The sequence below is a fragment of the Parasteatoda tepidariorum genome, chromosome 5, assembly GCF_043381705.1.
Source record: "Parasteatoda tepidariorum isolate YZ-2023 chromosome 5, CAS_Ptep_4.0, whole genome shotgun sequence".
NCBI classification, from domain to species: domain Eukaryota; kingdom Metazoa; phylum Arthropoda; class Arachnida; order Araneae; family Theridiidae; genus Parasteatoda; species Parasteatoda tepidariorum.
In genome coordinates, this window is record NC_092208.1 from 155,420 (window position 1) to 173,306 (window position 17,887).

Genomic DNA, 17,887 nt, shown 5'->3' on the forward strand with positions numbered 1-17,887 from the left:
ACATAAATAGTCGTAAACCCATAACACTGGAGTCGGCTGTTCAACGACGGTTATAAAATAAAATACTAAGATGAATGACGATTTAAACAGCTTTGTCTAGGAAACGTATTTATTCTTGCCAAATTATTTGTGATGTTCGTCAACAGATGTCGCTGCTGAAGGAAAAGTTACAACATTTTGCTTTCGGTTTTATTGCAGAAAAATCATTTTAATTTCCGTTTTTGACGGCACCACGCTGCCATTGCGAATGGAGGTTGTTTTCACAGGGTTGCCACCACTCCACAGGGAAAACCTGGAAAATACAGGAATTTTTTTAAAAAAAACCACCTGAAATAACAGGGAAAATGCAGAGAATTTAAAAATCACATAAAATAACAGGGAAAATGCAGGGAATTTTGTTTCTTATTTTCGTCTTTCAAAAATAGGGTGATCATTCAAAGCGTAATCTATGGGATATTTAACCATAATATTTCAGCTGTATTTCATTGAGAATAGCATTATTTAAGTATGTTCAGCTGTTTTTTCCAGCAATTAAAAACTAATAAATATAGTTACCCCCTATAGCTGACGCAAGAGCACAGTCTCCAAATATAGTGTGTATAATATGTACAGGAAAGGGAATTTTTTACTTCCAGCCTTTGACGGACATTGCAAAGAATCTTTGTGGATCCGGTATCTGAAGCACAAGTTCTATTCATTGAGTTTTCAAACCGCCATCTTTGGGCTCTTTCTTAGAATTGCGTGTTCCCCTCTAAATAGCTTCCCCAAAAAATGATCTGTTCATCATAATTTCACAAAATATTCTTTTGGCCTAGCATATTCTCTGAAATCGATAGAGTGCGAACACAAAAGAACTTCTAATCTTATGATCGGATTTTTATTATATCTCAAGGAGCTTTTTGCATGCTAACTCATATGCACAAATTGTATTTTAAGTTAGAGACACGAAAACGTACTTTCTATGAATGAATATAACTTTGGTATAATTGACGTTCATTTAAAGTATGAAGTTTCTTTTCATTGAAAAACAATTATTAAATAAATGACTGGGGGGGGGGAACTCATAAACCTGAAATATAGATAAATATGATAAACAAGTTTTACATTGGTATAGCTGCATGGGTATCGATGCTATTGCGCATGCTCAGACGGAATTTTTCCAAGATCAATGGATGACATAGTAAAATTCCTTCTATTATACACGAATCGCCTCCCCATACTCTATATAATATCACCCACTGAGAATTCCTTTTACATTTTTATCATGCATCCGAGAGATCACATGTCTGGGTATCCCTTCTTCTTAAAGTGCCCAATTATGTGCAAAAATGTTTTGATTAGCAGCAATGCAAAGCTCAAAAAAAAATGATGCAACCTTTGCGCTACAGTTATGCGAGGGAATAACATGAGGATGAAAGAAAATATAATGCAGAAAAAAAAATCAAAAAATAAGCGAACTTTGATGGATAAAGACGATGGAATGGGGTAACCATTTGAAAACATGTAAATGACAACAAAACTCATTGTATGGAATATACAGGGTGATTCTAAAAAGATGGGGAAAATTTTAGGAACTGATAGTACACACCCAAACAAACAATTTTTATCGAAGAATGCATGGTCGAAAACAAAACGCAAAGGGGCTGGCGCATTTGGAAAGTTTGATGCAAACGATACATTTAGTTCCAGCAGCACCAGCTCATTACGGCTTATTACGTACGAGAAGCGCGAAACTATCTGGACGTAACCTTTCCAAACCAATGGATTGGGCGAGGTGATCCTATAGCTTGGCTACCGTGCTCGCCAGATCTTTCATGTTTCGATTTCTTTTTGTGGGGACAGACGAAGGCTCTTATGTATGAGAGTCCCATTGAATCTGCAGAAGAACTTGTCGCCAAGCTTTCGGCAGCTGCAGGGGAAGTTCGTGATATGCCCGGTATGTTTCAGAATGTTCGCCTATCTTTTCTTCGCCGTTGTACTGCGTGCATAGCCGCTACGGCCACTGTTTTGAACACTTATTATAATCACATGCCATTAAATTTGCTTTTATAACTTAACCTCATTGCTCTTTGTGTGTTTTTGCCTCATATAAGAACATAAACTTTGACGCCCTCTAGCGGTTTTGCGTTTTGTTTTCGACCCTGCATTCTTTGATAAAAATTGTTTGTCTGGGTGTGTACTATCAGTTCCTAAAAATTTCCCCATCTTTTTAGAATCATCCTGTATATTGTTTAATATAGGGTCTCCACGAACTACAGGGATATTTTGAAGGGATACGATAAGGTTATTATCGATGGGTAAATACTGTCCCCATCTCCAAATCTAGCAGAAATAAAATAAACAAGCTCCTTTTTTTACACACAAACAGATGGAACATCCAATTATGGGATCCAGGTTCAAATCCCAGTGATGGATTCTGCTGAGAGTGTTGGTGTTTGCCTTCGGGCTAAACATAGTCTTTGTTTTCCATGTAACGCAAAAGTGGATTAGACAGTGTATCCTTGTCTTCTGGGTTGAAATAAAAATGACGGAGATGAGCAATGTTGTTTAAAACCGGTTACGAAATAAAAGAAGAACTAACTGGAGTGATAGGATGAAACCATCAAGACCTGGGCCGAGATAGCCATGTCCAAAAGGTTTCGATCCCCACCAACCTAAGACTCCCCATGTAGTAAATGGTGACTGATGCACGTTAAATCTATCGAGTCCCGAAGTTCTCCATGTTCCCATAACACTCTAGGGGGGTACTGATCCAAGAGTTTCCTTGTTCTGGATCGGGTTCAAAATGACAAGGCTACGGCATTGAACATTAACACGTTCACGCCGGGGTGACCAACCGGTGGGTCACGCTAGATTTTCTCATCTTGGCAGCGCACCAGAGTAAAAACTGGTAACAATAAATTTCATTTTTTAGTTTTTTTCCGGGAATAATAAAAATCTATAACTACCAAATGTTTTTAACGGATGCAATTTTTATATTGAATTGCTTCTTCGCCGAGATAAATTTCTTTACAGTGAATTGTTATTGTTGAGAATAGATTAACTACTCCCTAATATTATCTAATATTGAAATAGATACATAATGGATAATAGAATTTCCTCACGGTGAATTGTTATTGTTGAGAATAGATTAACTCCCCTAATATTATCTAATATTGAAATAGTTCTTCTACCAGTATTTTCACTTTTCCCGGCGTGAACGTGTTAATAGTTGTAAACCCAAAATTGGGTGGGCTGTTCAACAACGGATATAAAAAAATAAATAAATAAACTAATAAGACCTTTATTCGTTATCTCTAATAATGATCAAATATCCATGTTATAGAAATACAAGACATCGGCACACTATTTTGAAAATGAGTAAAGACAAATCAAAGTTGAATAATTAATAGAGTATTCGGACAAAAAAAAAGTTTCTGATACTCGAGGCTAAATGCATTTATACTTCAAACATAAAAATTATGTTCTTGTGATCGAATATACTATTTGTTCTATTTGTTTAGAAAAAGCTGAGTTATGCCATACATTTCAAAATAAACAGATACTTCTCCCTTGAATAACTTTCCTTTAATGATTATTGCAGACTTAGTTTTGTTTTCTTTAATAGCACCTGCCTAATATAAAATATATAGTTTATTGAACGAAAATATATAGTTTACTCAACTGTTACCGGAAGTTCTAGAAGCTTTCAATGGGTAATAAAGAGAAGGGTTTATTTTTTCTTCTTCTAGAATGTTTATAATTTGGATAATTTTATGAAGATTATAAACGCTTGTACCTACAAACATCGTTAAATTTCCACTAAACTTCTTCGAATGTCAAGATATTATCAAGTTATTTTGGATTTTTATATCATATTTGTGACATGAAGAAAAAACAATGTCTATGTTTGGCTAAAGGTTTTATTTGAAGATTTTCCCCTGTTCTTTCTTTTCTAGAAGGAATATATTTTTAGAAATATATTCCTTCTAGAAATATATACCTTTCTAGAAATATATTCCTTCAAGAAATATATTCCTTCTAGAACTATATTCCTTCTAGAAATATATACCTTTCTAGAAATATATTCTTTCCAGAACTATATTCCTTCTAGAACTATATTCCTTCTAGAAATATATTCCTTCTAGAAATATATACCTTTCTAGAAATATATACCTTTCTAGAAATATATTCCTTCCAGAAATAATTCCTTCTAGAAGTCGAATTATGCTAACGCATTTAATACTATATTTTTCCCTTTTACCCTACTCGACATAGTTGAATTAATGCAGATTTTCCCCTGCTCTTTACACACTTGTATACATACAGTTTTATTGTACTAGCCCATTTGATAATAGATTTTTCTCTCATCTTCACATACTTGCTCACATAGTCGAATTATGCGTATGCATTTAATAGAATTTTTTCCTTATTTTTACACACTTGTACATATTGCCGTAATTTACAAAGAAAATGAGTGAGAGACGGGTTTTTGTTTAAAAAGCTATTTTACGGTGTTATTGATTTGATATATCTTGCAAAATACCTTGTCTTTGTGGGCGTTCTCCACTTGTGCCAATAAATCGTATACTTCTGCTTGAAATTTTTGTTTCTCTTTTTCGACCCTACAAAATACAGGAGAATTTTTAATGCGATGAACAAAATAAACAGGACTGAGAACAAATAATTTCTACAAATACTCATGCACACATAGCATAAAGTACAGGAAAAAAACACGCATTATATAAGGCAGATAATTATAGATACAATAATCAGATTTTCCTTCACTATTTTTTCCATTCCAATGAGTCGGAATACTTCGAATGTTCGAATCACGATCTCTTTTCTTGAACAGATTTAAAATCCTGACTCAAAGTAGTGGAGAACCTCAACGGAGGGGGTGGTTAAGTAGCAATTTGTAAAGTATGGTCGTAGTCGTTAGTTAGCAAAGGATCTCCAAAATTAGTTTTTTATTTTGTCTACATCGCCACGTTTCTATCGATTTTTTTACAATGGTTAGCTTTTACTGAAATTATATTGAGATAATCCAATCCAGATGATTATTTTTATGAATTATTACTAGTTGCTACGCATGAATTATTTTAAACATTTTGCATGTTCTTAAATTATGAGAGTCTTAAACTAATCATAAATGACAATATTTCAAAATTTAGAGCAATCAATCGAATAGTCTTTGAGAAATACAGCTTCGAAAAGTCGTATCTTTAAATTTTCGCTTCTTCAGAACCATTTGTTTAAATTTTGGAATTTTAGCCATTTTATATGACGTTCATTTAGATACCGAATCATTCACAACTTATTGCATCATTATTAAATACTACTGACAAAAAAATTGTGTTAAAAAAGTCCTTTGTGAATAGATGGAAAGAATTACTAAGCATCGATTCCCAAAATACCTTTATTGAAATATATTCCTTCTAGAAATATATCATCATTATCATCAGTAGCTCGACAGTCCTGGGTGAACCCTGGCTTTCTCAAGAAGACTGCACCAGTCCTTTCTTCTGCGTGCCAAGACTTTTCAGTCTCTGACCTTGATTGTGGTAAAGTCCCTTTGGAGGCAATTCGCCCATCTCAGTCGGGGTCTCTAACTCCAGATAGCCTTGCCAAAAAGATTCTTTTAGTTGTTCTGTCATCGTTCAATCTTACAATGTGTCCGGCTCATTTCATGCGCTGGAACTTATGGTACTTCAGAATGTCCGGTTCTCTGAATATCCTGTAAAGTTCAGAGTTAGTTCTCCTTCTCCACACTCCCTTGTCACACACACCACCAAAAATGAATCGGAGTATCTTCCTCTCGAAAGCAGCGATGGTCCTCTCATCAGCTTGGAACAAGGTCCAGGTTTCATATGCGTAAGTAAGAACTGATCTTATTAGGCCTTTATATATTAGCAACTTGGCGTCTCTTTTAATGTTGTCAGATTTAAGGAATTTTCTCGAGAAATATATGCCTTTCTAGAAATATATTGCTTCTAGAAAGATATACCTTTCTAGAAATATATGCCTTTCTAGAAATATATTCCTTCAAGAATGATATGCCTTTCTAGAAATATATTCTTTCTAGAAAGATATACCTTTCTAGAAATATATACCTTTCTTGAAATATATTCCTTCTAAAAATATATTCCTTCTAGAATATATTCCGTCTGGAAATTTATACCTTTCTAGAAATATATTCCTTTCTAGAAATATATTCCTTCTAGAAATAGTTTCAAAACGGGAAGATAAGACGAAGTAATCATTTGAATCAGTCTAAACTGTTCTAACTGAAGTAAATTTAATACGAACTGAAACTTGTTGTTCTATTTCACCTGCGTAGATGATACCTCTAAAGCGAGCACTATGAAACTAATATGAATGAACTATCTCTAAACCGCTTAACCCTGATGACCCCGAGTTAACTCCGGTATGCATAGATTTTATTTTACAACCATCGTTGAACATCTGACCAAATTTTTGGGTTTAATGTTCAACTCCGTAGCCTTGCAATTTTGAACCCAATCCAGAAAATAATGGAACTCCTGGGTCAAGTAGTGGGAGACATTTGCCTTCGTAGAAGACTTTTTTGATGGTACTAACCCACATTTGCGTTACATGGAGAGGAAGACCACGGGAGTCTCCCACTGTTAGTCTGACGGCAAGAGAACTCTAACCCATAATCCGTGTACCACTGAGGATATTTCACGTCAGCACTGATAGCCTTGCAATTTTGAACCCAATCCAGATGATAATGGAACTCCTGGATCAAGCAGTGGGAGACATTTCCTTCGTGGAGGACGTTTTTGATGGAACCCATATTTGCGTTACATGGAGAGGAAGACCACGGGAGCCTCCCACTGCTAATCTGACGGCTAGAGAACTCTAACCCATGATCCGTCTACCACTGAGGATATTTCACGTCAGCACTGAGGTCGGTGCAAGCCGGATGCGGAATTCGTATCGACCAGCCATCACCGGGATCGAACCTCGGTTCACCTCATTGGAAGGCGAACGCTCTCCCATGAGCCATCGCGGCTCAAAGTAGTCATAATTGAAGGCAATAATTATCACGTAAAAATAATGCCACTTTTTTAATTCTTGTTTTTAATATTTTCAAATATAACAGACATGTCCATACCTGCCAAGTCTTCTGTTTTTTTTAACGAAAACTCTTGCAATTTGCGACTATCTTCTGTTTACCCGTATATTCTCAAAATTTTCCGTATTTGCTGAATAAATTAAAAGAAACAAATTGTGATAAAATGTTCATTAATGGCAAAAATACTTCTCTTATTCCTCAACAGATGGTACCATTGCCAGTACTGCAGTATGTTGAGCGTTAATTAGTCTAGCCAAAATGACTCACAGGATAGAGCGTTCGCCTTCCAGTCAGTTAAACCCAGGTTCGATTCCCAACGACGACTGGTCGATACGAATTCCACATCTAGCTTGTACCGACTACAGTGATGACGTGAAATATCCTCAGTGGTAGACTGATCATGGTTTTAAGTTCCCTTGTCATCAGGCTAACCGTTGGAAATTTCGTGGTTTTCCCCTCCGCGTAACTGTGCCGGTTATTTCCGTCAAAAGGTCCTTCGCAAAGGCAAATTTCTCCCAATACTTGATCCAGGACACTTCCCTTGCCTTCTGGATTGGGTTAAAAATTACAAGGCTACGGGATTGAACATTTGTAGTCATAAACCTATAAAATTGGGTCGGTTGTTCTACGACGGTTATGAAATATAAAATAATATTTAGGCCTGGTTCGTAGGACAAGTTTCCAAGAGGTCGTGGATTCGATCCCCACCGACCGACAAGTAAATGGTAACTGATGCACGCTAAATCTGTCGAGTTACAAAGTCCTTCATGTTACCATAACAAACTATAATTCTGGGAGTTCCCTTGTCTTCTGGATTGAGTTCGAAATGACAAGGCAACGGAGTTGAACATAAGTAGTCGTGAACCCTAAATTGGGTCGGCTGTTCAACGACGGATATAAAAATAAAATAAATTCTATTTAACTGTCTCTAATTGTTACCTAACTCCAAATTTCAAAAAGAGACGCTTTTAATGTGTACAGCAACATTCAGGTATGCCTCATAAAATATCCATTTCGTTTCTCAATAAAGCAGATAATGTCATTTGAAGTCCAATGTTTTATGGAATGCTTTAAAAAAAAGTATTGATTGTTTCATCTGTCAATCACGTGATTTGAGGAGATAGTTCCTTCAATCGTTTTTGAGGTCGCGGAAACGTCCTTGCCTACTTAATTTTGCCGCAGCTGAGTCCTCTCAAAATTGATCCAGAAGATTCTAAATAGATTGAATCAGTTGGACTTTTTAAACAATATTTGCAGAAGACTCAAATAATAATTATTATAGTCTTGAAAGTTCTCGACATCTATAACTTTTGAGCAGTTAATAAAAAATCATTAAAATGAAAATTTTATTTCTGCTATAGGCCTAAAACGAAAAAAAAGTCAATTACTGTTATGAAGCCCATTTTTGGAAAGAATAAACATTTATTGTATATGAAAAAAAAAAACTTCTGAATAGTTAAATATGTAAATCAAATAAAATTTTTAAGGAAGTCGTTTTTTAATAAGATGGAAATAGTTTTGTTTTCACAATAGGCCTAAAACAAAAACCGTTGGTCGCATCACTCCTATGAAAGCGATTTTTGGTATTGACAGACATTTATTTTCAAAATGCCTTCTAAATAGAATAGAAATTATAAAAAATAGCGTTTTCTAAGAGGGTGAAAATAATTTTATTTATGCTGTAGACCGGAAGCTAAACTTGGGTCGGATCGTTGCTATGAGGACAATTCTTTTTGAGGTATTTATCGTAAAAAAGAATTCTGAACAGTTAAATGTGTTCATAAAAATAAATAAAATATCGTTTTCTAATAAGATAAATAAACAATCTTATTTTTGCTTATAGGCCAAAAGAAAACGTTAGTTGCATCACTCCTTCAAAATGCCTTCTAAATAGAATAGAAATTACAAAAAATAGCGTTTTCTAGAGGGTAAAAACAATTTTATTTTTGCTATAGACCGGAAGCTAAACTTGGGTCGGATCGTTGCTATGAGGACAATTTTTTTGAGGTATTTATCGTAAAAAGAATTCTGAGCAGTTTAAGGTGTTCATAAAAATAAATAAAGTATCGTTTTCTAATGAGATATAAACAATATCGTTTTCTAATAAGATAAAAGCAATCTTATTTTTGCTTATAGGCCTAAAGAAAACATTAGTTGCATCACTCCGAGGAGGGCAATTTTTGGTGATAACTAGACATTTATTACACAAAAAGAATTTCTGATTACTACAATATGAAAATGAAATAAAAATTATAAAAAAAGTCATTTTCTAATAGGGGGAAAACGATTTTATTCTTGCTATGGACTAAAACAAAAACGTTGATCACATGACTCCTATGAGGACAATAGTCAGTGATCTTTTAATATATTGGAAGAACTGTGAACAGTTTTTAAGAATCGTTATAGAAAATCTTTTCCTGGAAACAAACATTTTTAATGAACCCATATCGATCACATTCAATTGCATTCAACAAATAATTAAATATGAATTACTGATCGTAAGACTAACTTTTATATTAGTTCAAACGGTGGTTTTGATCTGATATGAAAACTAGTTCCTTTTTCCTTCTTTTTTTTTAAAAAAAAAGAGTGCAAAAATGTAAAATTATCAAAATAAAATATATATAAATATTTATAATCGTATTGACGCTACACAAATCACAATATCCCCTTTAAATAAATAATCATTTTAAATAAAATTATGAACTTTCACATTGTGGCAAAACGTGTTTTGGCTCTTTTATTTCATTCCTTTGATGTCAGATTTCATTATAAGACGTTCGCTGCAAAGCACTTTATGCATTGACTATATAGTCATTGTGTAGAATGTTATTGTATAGAATAGCTACAGTCATTAGTCATTCTACAGAATGACTGAAATGTGTGAAGTAATATTGATTTCATACTTTGCCGATCGATTTTTGACTTTTCATAAAACACCGCATTTCACACATTTTTATATTTAATTTTATGACCGTCGCTCAACAACCGACTCAATTTTTTGGGTATACAGCTACTCGTGTTCAACTCCGTAGCCTTGTCATTTTTAACCCAACCCGGAAGACAAGGGAACTCCTGGATCAAGTAGTGGGAGAAATTCGCCTTCGTGGAGGGTTTTTTGAGGTAACTAACCCGCATTTACGACACATGGAGAAGGAGACCACCTCCCGCTGTTAGCCTGATGGGAAGGGGACTCTAACCATAGAGTTGATATAGTAGGTAGAGGAACCAAGTCCGCTTAATTCCTTCCGTAAAGACACGCCACAGATAGCAAGCAAAGAGTTACAATCACGTGATGGAAAGAGTGCAATACTTGGCGCAGTATCACAAATGTTGGCGCACTAAGTTTTTAAACAGCTTTATTTCGATATTACCGATGCGCAAATAATCGGAGCATTTGAAAGAGAGAAAAAAAATATTTTCGTTAATCATATTTCTTTAATATTATTAAATGGGTTTTTAAAACATGAGGAGTTTTTTTTCTCTTAACAAATAATTTTTAATTAAAGTACTGCCTNAAACTTATGTTAAATGCAAAAAAAGTGAGCAAAAACGAGCGTAATTGATTATTAAAGCAAATAAAACATGATTATCAGAGCATGACTGAGTATCGGAAAAATTTTAAAATCAATTTTAAAATAGAAAAAGTGAAAAAAAATGTCGCCCTTTCTTGTAAAAAGTTATCGGACAGTCCCTAGAAAACTTCTCCGTGCAGCAAAATGCTCAGGACTTTTGTACCATTCTTATTTCTGAATTAAAAAGACAGACAGTTAATTGCATCAGACGATCGCAATGCTAAACGAATGGACGGGAATCGAAGCGGTCTCAGTGAACGGCAAGTTTGGGCTACAGTCACGTGACTTTATCTTGTCCACGGGTCGGGGGTTATTCTACTCTCTCTACCCAGTATTTCAACTCTATGACTCTAACCTATGATCCGTCTACCATACCGAGGATATTTTGCGTCAGCACTGTAGTCGAATTCGTATCGACAAGCCACCGCTGGGATTCGAACCCGGTTCACCTCATTGGAGGACGAACGCTCTATCCGCGGAGCCATCTTTGTTTTAAGGGAATTAAATAGATTAAAAGTGGTAGTAGGATGGCCGCGGTGGCTGAGGGGACAGAGTGCTCGCTTTTCAAAGAGGTGAACCGGGATCGAATCTCAGAGATAGCTGGTCGAAACTAATTCCGCACCCGTCTCGCACTGATAACAGTGCCGACGTAAAATTATAACTTAGACTGCAGTTGCCTTCAGACCCACCATGGAAGCTTTTCGTGATATTTTACTCCAAGTAACGCAAATGCGGTTCCATCATAAAGTACTCCCAATACTTGATCCAGGAGTTCCCTTGTCTTCTGAATTTTGTTCAAAATAACAAGGCTACGTAGTTGAACGTGAGTAGACGTAGACTCAAAAAATCGGGTCGACTGTTCGAGGACGGTAATAAAATAAAAGCATATAAAATTTATACAGTCTAACCCCACTATAGTGAACATGGTTTATAGTGAACGAAATGTTCGGTCCCGCGCCTTGCTATACACGTATAATGTTATTTTTTGTGGATAAAGTGAACTTAAAAAGTGAGGAAGTTGGATATAGTGAACTTTTTACTGTCTTTGACTGATTTTTTCTTTTTTTAATAATTTTGAAATGTCTACTTCAAAATAAATACTTATACTGATATTTAAAACCATCTATAGAGTGGTGTGGAATGTAGCGATAAGCATTTTTTTCTTGTTTGCTTCTTTTATTTCACTTTTCCATCCCTAAACAAAGGTCAACACAGGCAGATGTATGGACAAGTTTTTCTCTGCATCAGCTAAGGATTACTATATATATACAGGGTGCGTTCTGAAAGTAATGCGCATTTTCTGGGGAAAATAGATTTATTGATCCTATGGGTACAAATGGTTAAAATTCTTCAAAATAATTCCCTTGTGCATCAATACACTCGCGGAGATGATTCTGCCACGTCTGGAAGGCACCCTGGAACTCCTCGACAGGAATGCCTCTCAGGAACCTTGTAACATGAGCTTGGATGTTCTCCACCGACTCCCAGTGCTTTCCCTTCGGTTCTCTTTTCAGTCGGGGAGCAAAAACAAAAGTCACAGGGCGCCAAGTCAAGGCTATAGGGAGGCTGGGGCACCAACTCATCAATTCCAGAAATTCTTAACTGCGCAAAACTCGAACTTCTTTTTGTTCCTCCGTCAACACCTTCGGCACAGACCTTTTGCATTTGCAAATCCTCCGTCACAATCCCATGTACCACACATTTTGACAAGATTAGGGTGTTAGCGATTGTCTGAGTGCTTAACCGACTGTCTGACTTCAACGTTTTCATCGGGTCAGACTGTTGTTGGGCGTCCAGAACAAGGCTCGTCGGTGACCTTATCCCGACACTCCTTAGAGGCCTTGTGCCACCTTCCACACTGAGATTTCGAAATGCATTCCTCCTTAAAGTCGTCTTGAAGCATGTGATGAGTTTCCGTCACATTCTTCCCTAGTCGCACACAAAACTTTATCGTATACCGCTGTTCCAGCGAACGAGCACTCCATCACGCCGTGTCTCGATTGAAGAAAATACTTTGCGCGAAGACACGTCCTACAATTCGGGGAGTTGTAATGAGGTTTTTTTTCGGTCGCCATGTAAGAGAAATATATATATAGATTGTTTTTGTTTGCGGAACGGATATAGTAAAGCCCCGGTTATAGTGAACCGAAATTTCGGTCTCTTGAATGTTCACTATAGCGGGGTTTGACTGTAGTAGAAAAGGAAGGACGGGAAATTCATTAAATCAGATATTTGATACAAACATTTTTTGAAACACACATATTAATGTATTCCACTGATTGGACAGAAGAGAACAAACAATCAATAGAGATATTAGCATTTTGACGTTCTTTTTTTTCCAGACTGATGATGAGATGGGGGTTGTCAAAAGAATCGATCGTTTGGCAGAGTGACCCATAGCCCTTTTGAAATACAATTGTTCCGAGAGTTGTCGTTTTTACGGTTGGTTGGTTTGCCATCCGATTTCTTTCTATTAAAGCGATACAGTCGTTTGGGGGGAGTCCATTGATTCATGAGGAGGGGGGAAAAGAGATAGTTAAAAAGATCTTTTGACCCAACTACGGTTTCCCAAAAGCACTTCCGGCAATTCCAGACGTCAAGATGGCAATCAATGGGTTATGGAAGGATCGCTCCACTTATTGTTCGATTTTCGTCTTAAAGGAAAAAAATATTTATTTATTATCACCTTTCTTCTGCCATTGTTTTCTCCTACTGATTGGGAAGGAAAAAAAAGGTCTTTTGTTTCACATTTCTTTGATAAAAGCGTTTTATTGGAAGCTTTGTTTGTGACTCTAGATTTCAAACTGTTAATGGTTAAATATTAAAAATCGAACGATCTGCGCTTGTATGAAGACTGAAAATGAAAGAAAACGGGTCTCTTTCACGCACTCAGTCCATTTTGATAATTTTTAAATTTTATACGATAATGAGCTGGATATTTTAAAAACTATACGTCCCGCAGTAGACTGATCGTTAAGACATGGTTCCCAGCAGATCACCGAAGTCAAGCATCACTGGCTACGATCAGTGTGCGGGTGGGTGACCACTTGGATCAGCCTGCGTAGGGACTGAGGGTGTGCGGTATGGGTCCTCGTTAAACTGTGCTACCGTAAAGTGCTCGACTTCGCGTGCAGGTCGTCGGGCTACCGAAGCGGGGGTGTCTCTGCAGAGGATCAAAATTGTGATGGCATGTCCTCGGATCATCCTCCAGGGGTGTTTCCCAGACCATCGCCAATACCCCATCGTGCAGCTCTAGTTCGACGTAAATGAACTACAACATATTGATGTCCTTCACTAAACTGTTCTATCTGTTCTTCTACCTGATTAAGGTTTATGAGCCTAAATTGAGCACAACACAAGTCTTCAAATGAATGTAATTTCAATAAAGCAACAACGAAATGGCCGAGAGCTCTAGAAGGTCAGTTTCCCGAAATTGCAGCAAGGAGTATTGCATTCATTGTTCTGCAGCAGAAGTTTTGATAATTACAAATGTTCCGCGAGTTTCGTCAAAAATAATTAAACAACTCTCATTTCTAAAATTATGATAATTTTTTTTGAGGAATATTTCGTTTTATTTCGCAAACAAAAATTACAAAAACAGCCTATTTCCCCATATCTCGAAAACTTTTTAAGCGAATCTAAACATTTTTGCAGATAGTTATAAAATTCGTGTATCCAAAGTTACGCAATAATATTTACTAGGAGGCTTCGCCCCCTGCTCGCAGGCGCTCACCAACCCCCGGAACTGCTTTTGCAGTTCATTCCGATGCTCGCTTTGCTCGCTCATTGGATACGTTTTTAACGTCTAGCCTTTGTATACTTTTTTGAACACTGAAGTTCCGAAAATTTTTCACNCTACGATCAGTGTGCGGGTGGGTGACCACTTGGATCAGCCTGCGTAGGGACCGAGGGTGTGCGGTATGGGTCTTCGTTAAACTGTTCTACCGTAAAGTGCTCGACTTCGCGTGCAGGTCGTCGGACTACCGAAGCGGGGGTGTCTCTGCAGAGGATCAAAATTGTGATGGCATGTCTTCGGATCATCCTCAGGGATGTTTTCCAAACCGTCGCCAATAGCCCATTGTGCAGCTCTAGTTCGACGTAAATGAACTGCAACATAGTGATGTCCTTCACTAAACTGTTCTATCCGTTCTTCCACCTGATAAAGGTTTATAAGCCTAAATTGAGCACAACACAAGTCTTCAAATGAATGTAATTTCAATAAAGCAACAACGAAATGGCCGAGAGCTCTAGAAGGTTAGTTTCCCGAAATTGCAGCAAGGAGTATTGCATTCATTGTTCTGCAGCAGAAGTTTTGATAATTACAAATGTTCCGCGAGTTTCGTCAAAAATAATTAAACAACTCTCATTTCTAAAATTATGATAATTTTTTTTGAGGAATATTTCGTTTTATTTCGCAAACAAAAATTACAAAAACAGCCTATTTCCCCATATCTCGAAAACTTTTTAAGCGAATCTAAACATTTTTGCAGATAGTTATAAAATTCGTGTATCCAAAGTTACGCAATAATATTTACTAGGACGCTTCGCCCCCTGCTCGCTGGTGCTCACCAACCCCCGGAACTGCTTTCGCAGTTCATTTCGGATTGCTTCGCAATCCGATGCTCGCTTTGCTCGCTCATTGGATACGTTCTTAACGTCTAGCTTTTGTATACTTTTTTGAACACTGAAGTTCCGAAAACTTTTCACTGTAGAAAATTCTAAACCTGTGCATTTCAATATTAATTTGAAATTGCAAACAGTTCACATATTTTTCTTAATCACACTATTCTAAATTTCAGTTGTTGAGAAAAGTAACTGTTGTAAGTTTTGTTTTAAAGTCTTTCCCACCAGAGGGCTAAAACCATGTGTTGTAAAACAATATGAAATAGTACTGAACGCCGGATGTAAAGCATCGGCTTCGATGAAGATAATTTTGTGAGAATTTTTTTGATAATTCGGTGAGAATTCACCCGATTAGACATATGATGCTCACTACGTGCTCTTGCGCGCCGAAGCCTATCAATTAAAACGTATTAGCGTTTTATATAATATAGATTAGCCATATGATGCTCACTACGTGCTCTTGCGCGCCGAATCCTATCAATTAAAAATGAAAACTGTTGCCAACGCGAGAAAAGAAATATCATCGGTTTTATTCATACATACGTATTAGCGTTTTATATAATACTAGGAGGCTTCGCCCCCTGCTCGCAGGCGCTCACCAACCCCCGGAACTGCTTTTGCAGTTCATTCCGATGCTCGCTTTGCTCGCTCATTGGATACGTTTTTAACGTCTAGCCTTTGTATACTTTTTTGAACACTGAAGTTCCGAAAATTTTTCATTGTAGAAAATTCTAAACCTGTGCATTTCAATATTAATTTGAAATTGCAAACATTTCACATATTTTCCTTAATCACACTATTCTAAATTTCAGTTAATATCATCGATTTTATTGATACATACTTACGTATTAGCGTTTTATGTAATATAGATAGATTATTATTGTTTGATTTAATAATAGTTATAAGTAAGGCATAAAACATCATTTTTAAAGAATGTAATTTTTATTGGGAAAAATACAGAGTTTTAACGAAATGGCTAATTGGTAGTTGAGAAATGAAATTTTAAATATTTCATTTGGCAGAAGTGAGTGGGGGATGATTCTGTTTACTTTTATTGTATCTAGTTTTTAATCAAATACAATCAATTTGTCAATTGTGTTGTATTTGATTTAATAATAGTTGAGATGTATAACTGGTTTACACTTATTTACGTTCGTGTATCCATTAGTTAACATTGTAATGCAACGCGTTTAAAAAAATAATATATTAATACAAATAGGAAGGATATGAAAAATCTCCTGCATAAAAACCCATTACATGTGAGTTTAAATATAAAAGTATTGTATATAAACTCGTGCAAAACGTGTCATTATTAAAACACTACAGTGTGCCTAATAATTGCGTCTATTTAATATAATAAACTAATATAATATCTGATGTTATAAATAACCTATATTTATATAATAGTTCGTCTAATTTATCTGATCGTCGAATTTATATTATATATCACCTCATTTAACCCGTTGATACAGTAGCGTAAACAGGTGCAAACCGGTTTAAGTCAGATAAAAACAATAAAGCTGTATAGATTATCACCTGATAATTAAGATTTTACATAGATTAATAATTTAATAATTCTAATAATTCAGTCTAATAATTTAGCCAGTAAATGAAAAACACCTGTTTACAGTGAGAAATGTCCTTTTGAGAGAGTAAAGTATATTAATGGCAAAAATATTCATTTCGTTGTTAAAAAAATTCTTTCAGCAATGAAATGGACTACTATCATTTCATTATGAAATGATAATAAAAATGTCCGTTTTACAGCAAAAAAAAAAAAATGCCCGTTTCATCGAGAAAAACTCTTATAATGAAAAATGTTTTATTTCAAACTGTAAAATATTCGTTTAATGTTGAGAAATGCCTATTTCATAATGCAAAATACAGTCAAATCCCGCTATAGCGAACCTTCAAGGGACCAACATCTCGGTTCACTATAACCGGGAGTTCATTATATCCATACTGTACACAATTTTAAGTCATTTTTTTCAAACTGCTCCCTGTTATGACACATTATTTAAATAAATGACCCATGAAAAGAATTACAAAAATGATTAAAAAACTATATGTAGTCACAGAAAATGTTCACTTTCATTTTTTATGACTTTTCGTCTTGCGCGCAAAAAATTGAGGGATGGAATACTGAGATAAAAGAAGCAAACAAAAAAAATAGTGCGTGGAGTCCCTCCGCGCGGAAGAAGTGAAATTTCGTCATGTGGAAATGAAAATAGGAAGGGGTAGAAATTGATTTTTAGTGAAATCATATTGTTTCTCTAAGACAAACTTTATTAACAATGCTTCACAATTCACAATTGTTACTATCATTTTTGAGTGGAGAAATATCCAAATCTAAAGTGACATCTACAATGGGATTATGATTACTAAAGTAAGATACGAAATGTTTGAGTTCTATTTTTTCAACATTTTTTGCAAAAACTGCATCAATGGTGTAGTTGTTGGATCATTCCTACCATTTATGATTTCCAATCCAAATTTGTCTTTAAGGAAGGTTCATAATGTTTNCATTATTTAATTAAATGACCCATAAAAAGAATTACAAAAATGATTAAAAAACTATATGTAGTCACAGAAAATTTGTTCACTTTCATTT

The 17,887-nt window shown here is 35.7% G+C and overlaps 1 long non-coding RNA gene across 1 annotated transcript; it reads right to left on the reverse strand.

The window, feature by feature from the left end:
- Positions 1-91: 91 nt before the first annotated feature.
- On the reverse strand, positions 92-4,607 carry LOC139425558 (uncharacterized). The gene is made up of 2 exons (XR_011636775.1): positions 4,526-4,607; positions 92-292 (listed from the first exon to the last, which is right to left on the reverse strand). It is a non-coding gene; the product is annotated as an uncharacterized lncRNA (long non-coding RNA).
- Between the last annotated feature and the right edge of the window lie 13,280 nt (positions 4,608-17,887).